Below are 7,122 nucleotides of genomic sequence, written 5' to 3'. Positions count from 1 at the left end.
GTGTTTCCAGACTGTTTTTAATTAAAACATGAAAGCAACTTTGCTGTCCATTTTGACAGCTTCTTTTAGTTTGACTGCAAGTATCCTCTGTAGTTGAATGAAGTTTACCCTGACATGCCCTGGCATGCCCGAGACTCTGGAATAATCTTCATTGATTGTGTTTTTTAAATTATGTTGACATATTGTATTTCTCATACATATTGACATATTGGCATATATCACGGCTAATTCATGTAATTAGAGCTCATCCAGATATTGGCTTCATTTTTATATAATAGGAAGAAATTGAGTAATGCTGCTTAATTGTTGTAATAATTATTGGTTATTTTGTTTAAAGCCAACAACAAACAACCAGTGATGTAGAAAAGTATAACCCCTCACCTTTCCCCCTTTGTTTTTGTGTTGTTCAGATGTGACAGAGGTCACCACTCAGACAGACGAAGACTTGTGACAGATGTTTTATAATAATGCTAAGTTTTCTTAGATTAATATATTTTTTCACATTTGACCCAAAGTGGCATGTTTTAGGTCACTTTGGGTAATTTTTAATTCAGAAATAGGTGTGGTGAGACAGTTAGTGGTAGAGACTATCAATGGCTGTCTTTTGTTTTCATGTGTGAAGGGGAAGCGGGGGGCAAACTTGAGGTCACACTGTTGAAATGAATAAGTTGTAAGGCTGTGAAACGAAGGTGAGACTGAGTTTGAGACAAAAGATTGAATTGTGTCTTTTGGCAAAGCCAAGGGTGTGGACAACAGCTATGAAAATTAGTGTACTGCTGAATAAAGGTTTTAACTACTCAAGGGAAAAAAGGTGTTGAGTACTGTTTATTGTATTGTAACTTCACTGGTTACTTTGTGACAGTCCCTCCCCTGTTGGCTTCTGTGATTGGATCATTTGAAGTTTTTTGAATGTCCCTCATGATTTCAATAAATACCTGTGCCACTGGTTTGTAAGCCACTTTGCTTTTAGCAAACGAGAAGAGGAGAGCTTTGGATTTTAACATTCTGAGGATTCGAGGACATTATTTTAGACCACTATAACAAACATCACAAGAGATTATTTTTGAAAAACCCTGCCCTTGTGCAATTCTTGGTAAGTTTTATTTGTTGTAAATTGAATTTTATTTTTGGTGTAAAACCACATTTTAAATTTCAGTAACAGAATTTACTTTGTATTTAAGTTATTTTTTTATTGTTTGTGGGAGGGTTACCGGTGAAAAGTCTTTGGTTTGGTTTTCTGTTTTAGTGAATTTGGGCCATTAAGCCATTTTGTGGTCTTTTTTGAAAGACTGAAATCTGTGAAAGCTAGGCCGGGTAATTAGCCACTGATTTCTTATTACAAGTAAAGCACAACATGAATATAATGAAATACATGAAGTGTGGAACATTTTTGGCTGGTTTATGTGTGTTTAGCAGATTTTAAGCAGTTTAGTAACTGCTATTTCAATCATGCTTGTTTCTGCTGTCTTTGGTAGTTTTAGAAATGGTTTACATGACCATTTAGCTAAAATTATAAGGCTTCTGTGGATACTACGTGATATTTGCATGGAGGTTTTTGCATAACTCTTGAGCCACAGTACTGGTGGCTATAGAGCGTAAGAGGATAATTGTAATTTTTCACATAGCTGTGATTTGTTGTGCGTTCAATCCTTTTCTTTAAGCAAATTTGAGCAGCAGACAGCAAGAGTTGGTGAGCATTATCTTAATGTCATACATTGACTAATTTACACCTTCATTCTGGATGTGTAAAGCGCTTTGGGGTCCTTAGGGACTAGTAAAGCGCTATACAAATACAGGCCATTTACCATTTATATATATGTTTTGTGTTTTTTGAATGAATGTAATTGCATTACTGATCATTATTGTGAACTAACTACATGTTTATGTGTAAGTAAAGTCTCTTTGATGCTCTCATGTTTGTATATTGTTTGAATGTTGTGTAAAATGTAACTAATTAACCTCATACTTTATCATAAATAGAGAATGGCATATGCTTCCCCAACGAAGTTTGCTGGGATTAATGATCCTGAAGTTGAATCATTGCGTCAAGAATTTCAACTATCAACTGTAAGTAACAAATATTTCTTAAATTTTATTTATAGTGTAGAAAAATTTGTTTTTACGCTACATTACCTGTTACAGAGCTGGGCAGGATGCTGTGTTTAGTGTTTCTTGTGTTTGTTTGTTTGTTTGTTTGCTCTTTCATATAAGTCACTGTTAACCCTTGTGCCATACTGGGGCCTTTTTGGGTCCCCAGGGTGATCAACGTAAGTTTTTTAAAGGATGGCACAAGGTTAAGCTGAGACTTTTATACAGCTGTTGTTGTGATCTGGCACTACAAACATTACATTGTAGCGGCAGCATAGATTGAAGCGAATAACTGTTTTCTAATTTTGTTATGATCCAAAATATTTTGTAATTTCAGTATGCCTGCTTGGACCCAGGGGTCAGCAGAGAGGATCTATATACAAGGTGCTTGCAACTTCATGCCAAGGCAATGGACCTCTTGGTTCGGCAGGTGCGGCTCAGGCGTGCAGCCGAAAGAAAGATTTCTGTTTTAAAAGAACAGCTGGATGCTGAAAAAGAAATGCTGAATAACACTGCCCAGGAGCTGGATGCATTGCAAGCTTCGATTACATTCGCACGTGATGGTAAGTCTTAATGTATTGTTTGGATGGTATAAACAGTGAATGTTGGCTTCAGTGTCTTATTTTAAGAAATGGGACTTAGAAAAAATACTCTATGAATTACTATTGAACGACTGTCTACATACAAATAAACATGAATGCGAATTATTTATTTTAGTTTATGATAAATCATTTGGAGAAAATATTAAATCCATGATTAGTATCATGTTTTGTTTTCTTCATTTGTGATTTTATAAGGATTAGATATATGCAAATGTCTGTTTTACCCATGTATATTTGTTAAAGTTGTTTATAAATACTAACTGTCAAAAAATATTATTTGTTTTTGTTTTGTTCAGATGTGACAGAGGCCACCACTCAGACAGACGAAGACTTGTGACAGATGTTTTATAATAATGCTAAGTTTTCTTAGATTAATATATTTTTTCACATTTGACCCAAAGTGGCATGTTTTAGGTCACTTTGGGTAATTTTTAATTCAGAAATAGGTGTGGTGAGACAGTTAGTGGTAGAGACTATCAATGGCTGTCTTTTGTTTTCATGTGTGAAGGGGAAGCGGGGGGCAAACTTGAGGTCACACTGTTGAATGAATAAGTTGTAAGGCTGTGAAACCAAGGTGACAACAGCTATGGAAATTAGTGTACTGCTGAATAAAGATTTTAACTACTCAATTTTTTTACAATTGCTTTATAAATACTGTGAATACTCAACTGTGAAAAATATTGTTTTGGTTTGTTTTGTACATATGTGACAGAGGACTCCAGTCAGACAGACAAAGAGTTGTGACAGATGTGTAAATATTTTATAATAAATGTTCCTGTTTTAAATTTTGGTTTTCTTTGACTGTTTATTCATCCTTATGGTATATGTGTTATTAGTTTAAATTCTACAACTCTACAAGTTTAAAAAAAGAGATGTATGAAGACTAAGAGGAGGATGAAACTTTTTCACATTAAATGTTTAATAATAACAAGTATTGTGAATAGGAAATAAGTTTCTAACATAATTGTTTATGAATCAAGATTTATAAAACACTAGTGGTGTCACTGGTGTCATTTTGGCTTTAAAATAAAAAAAAGCGAACTTATGTTTTATGAACAATTTGATGTTTTGATAATAACTAATAACTCCTTTCAATGTCACTGATAGTTTTAAAGACATTACTATTAAAATGTATAAATTACACTTGAAAGCTGTACACTAGTTGATTGTCAGTGTTTGTAAGTTTTTCAAGCTTTCTCTTTCTTGAAAGCTACTTCATTTTCCATGTCGAATGGCTATGTTGCAACACAACAGAGAGGAGAAGCTGAAATATATTTTTTCATATTTATGTATTCTTCTCATTCTCTAGTTGTTCTATTAAGATTCCTGTATTTTGTTGATATAAACCTAAACACTATGCTATTGCACTGCCAATGTATTAAACAGAAGCTCAATATGAACAGTAAGGAACAAGACTTGCCGTTAATCCTTAGAGCTATGGAAGATTTGTGTAGATAACTCGTGCTGGTTTTTCACCAGAATGAACTATTCTTCTTTGTTTGTCATTGACATCAATGAAGATGCTAAATAACAGTCTTTTGCTACCAAATTGATTTAACCTTCGTTGTGTCTATTCGTTGTGGGCCTTTCAATGATCTCGCAGTTTGGCAGATTCAGCCTGATTAACTGACAGAAAAACACAGAGACCACACGATAAAATCCACTGCCAATTATTCCAACAGTCTTTCACCATTCTCTGATACTGTACTTCTGAAGGAACTTTGGCTTATGCTGCTTTTTCATTTGACTGTTTTGGTTTTACGATATTTCTGCTAATTTCTTATGATTTGACAGCATCAGGTACTTGCTAAGCTTTCTTACTTTTATATGCTGTCACCCACTGGGACTGTGACCTAAAGTGACCCAAAAGTGGCATGTTTTAGGTCACTTTGGGTAATTGTTAATTCAGAATTAGGTGTGGTGAGACAGTTGGTGGCAGAGACTATCAATGGCTGTCTTTTGTTTTCATGTGTGAAGGGCAAGCAAGGGGGGGGGGGGGCAAGTGACACTGTTGAAAAGGTTAGACTGAGACAAAAGATCATTTGAAGTTTTTTGAATGTCCCTCATGATTTCAATAAATATCTGTGCCACTGGTTTTTAAGCCACTGGTTTTTAAGCCACTTTGCTTTTAGCAAACGAGAAGAGGAGAGCTTTGGATTTTAACATTCTGAGGATTCGAGGACATTATTTTAGACCACTATAACAAACATCACAAGAGATTATTTTTGAAAAACCCTGCCCTTGTGCAATTCTTGGTAAGTTTTATTTGTTGTAAATTGAATTTTATTTTTGGTGTAAAACCACATTTTAAATTTCAGTAACAGAATTTACTTTGTATTTAAGTTATTTTTTTATTGTTTGTGGGAGGGGTACCGGTGAAAAGTCTTTGGTTTGGTTTTCTGTTTTAGTGAATTTGGGCCATTAAGCCATTTTGTGGTCTTTTTTGAAAGACTGAAATCTGTGAAAGCTAGGCCGGGTAATTAGCCACTGATTTCTTATTACAAGTAAAGCACAACATGAATATAATGAAATACATGAAGTGTGGAACATTTTTGGCTGGTTTATGTGTGTTTAGCAGATTTTAAGCAGTTTAGTAACTGCTATTTCAATCATGCTTGTTTCTGCTGTCTTTGGTAGTTTTAGAAATGGTTTATATGACCATTTAGCTAAAATTATAAGGCTTCTGTGGATACTACGTGATATTTGCATGGAGGTTTTTGCATAACTCTTGAGCCACAGTACTGGTGGCTATAGAGCGTAAGAGGATAATTGTAATTTTTCACATAGCTGTGATTTGTTGTGCGTTCAATCCTTTTCTTTAAGCAAATTTGAGCAGCAGACAGCAAGAGTTGGTGAGCATTATCTTAATGTCATACATTGACTAATTTACACCTTCATTCTGGATGTGTAAAGCGCTTTGGGGTCCTTAGGGACTAGTAAAGCGATATAGAAATACAGGCCATTTACCATTTATATATATGTTTTGTGTTTTTTGAATGAATGTAATTGCATTACTGATCATTATTGTGAACTAACTACATGTTTATGTGTAAGTAAAGTCTCTTTGATGCTCTCATGTTTGTATATTGTTTGAATGTTGTGTAAAATGTAACTAATTAACCTCATACTTTATCATAAATAGAGAATGGCATATGCTTCCCCAACGAAGTTTGCTGGGATTAATGATCCTGAAGTTGAATCATTGCGTCAAGAATTTCAACTATCAACTGTAAGTAACAAATATTTCTTAAATTGTATTTATAGTGTAGAAAAATTTGTTTTTACGCTACATTACCTGTTACAGAGCTGGGCAGGATGCTGTGTTTAGTGTTTCTTGTGTTTGTTTGTTTGTTTGTTTGTTTGTTTGCTCTTTCATATAAGTCACTGTTAACCCTTGTGCCATACTGGGGCCTTTTTGGGTCCCCAGGGTGATCAACGTAAGTTTTTTAAAGGATGGCACAAGGTTAAGCTGAGACTTTTATACAGCTGTTGTTGTGATCTGGCACTACAAACATTACATTGTAGCGGCAGCATAGATTGAAGCGAATAACTGTTTTCTAATTTTGTTATGATCCAAAATATTTTGTAATTTCAGTATGCCTGCTTGGACCCAGGGGTCAGCAGAGAGGATCTATATACAAGGTGCTTGCAACTTCATGCCAAGGCAATGGACCTCTTGGTTCGGCAGGTGCGGCTCAGGCGTGCAGCCGAAAGAAAGATTTCTGTTTTAAAAGAACAGCTGGATGCTGAAAAAGAAATGCTGAATAACACTGCCCAGGAGCTGGATGCATTGCAAGCTTCGATTACATTCGCACGTGATGGTAAGTCTTAATGTATTGTTTGGATGGTATAAACAGTGAATGTTGGCTTCAGTGTCTTATTTTAAGAAATGGGACTTAGAAAAAATACTCTATGAATTACTATTGAACGACTGTCTACATACAAATAAACATGAATGCGAATTATTTATTTTAGTTTATGATAAATCATTTGGAGAAAATATTAAATCCATGATTAGTATCATGTTTTGTTTTCTTCATTTGTGATTTTATAAGGATTAGATATATGCAAATGTCTGTTTTACCCATGTATATTTGTTAAAGTTGTTTATAAATACTAACTGTCAAAAAATATTATTTGTTTTTGTTTTGTTCAGATGTGACAGAGGCCACCACTCAGACAGACGAAGACTTGTGACAGATGTTTTATAATAATGCTAAGTTTTCTTAGATTAATATATTTTTTCACATTTGACCCAAAGTGGCATGTTTTAGGTCACTTTGGGTAATTTTTAATTCAGAAATAGGTGTGGTGAGACAGTTAGTGGTAGAGACTATCAATGGCTGTCTTTTGTTTTCATGTGTGAAGGGGAAGCGGGGGGGGGGGGGGGGGGGGAGAAGCTGTTAAAACTGTCTATTGAGAAGGTCAAGAT

The 7,122-nt window shown here is 34.8% G+C and overlaps 2 long non-coding RNA genes across 2 annotated transcripts; both read left to right on the top strand.

The window, feature by feature from the left end:
• Positions 1–1,805: 1,805 nt before the first annotated feature.
• LOC146702785 (uncharacterized) lies at positions 1,806–3,008 on the top strand. Its single transcript, XR_014922083.1, has 3 exons — positions 1,806–2,067; positions 2,426–2,651; positions 2,987–3,008. It is a non-coding gene; the product is annotated as an uncharacterized LOC146702785 (long non-coding RNA).
• Positions 3,009–4,835: 1,827 nt separating this feature from the next.
• Positions 4,836–6,868, top strand: LOC146702784 (uncharacterized). The gene is made up of 3 exons (XR_014922082.1): positions 4,836–5,919; positions 6,286–6,511; positions 6,847–6,868. It is a non-coding gene; the product is annotated as an uncharacterized LOC146702784 (long non-coding RNA).
• The last annotated feature ends 254 nt before the right edge of the window (positions 6,869–7,122 follow it).

This window comes from Copadichromis virginalis, linkage group LG8, assembly GCF_057382275.1.
Source record: "Copadichromis virginalis isolate Kocher_CV1m ecotype Utaka linkage group LG8, C_Virginalis_male_GT1.1, whole genome shotgun sequence".
Lineage (NCBI taxonomy): Eukaryota > Metazoa > Chordata > Actinopteri > Cichliformes > Cichlidae > Copadichromis > Copadichromis virginalis.
Note: the sequence above shows the minus strand (reverse complement) of the source record. Positions and strands in the feature narration are given on the sequence as shown.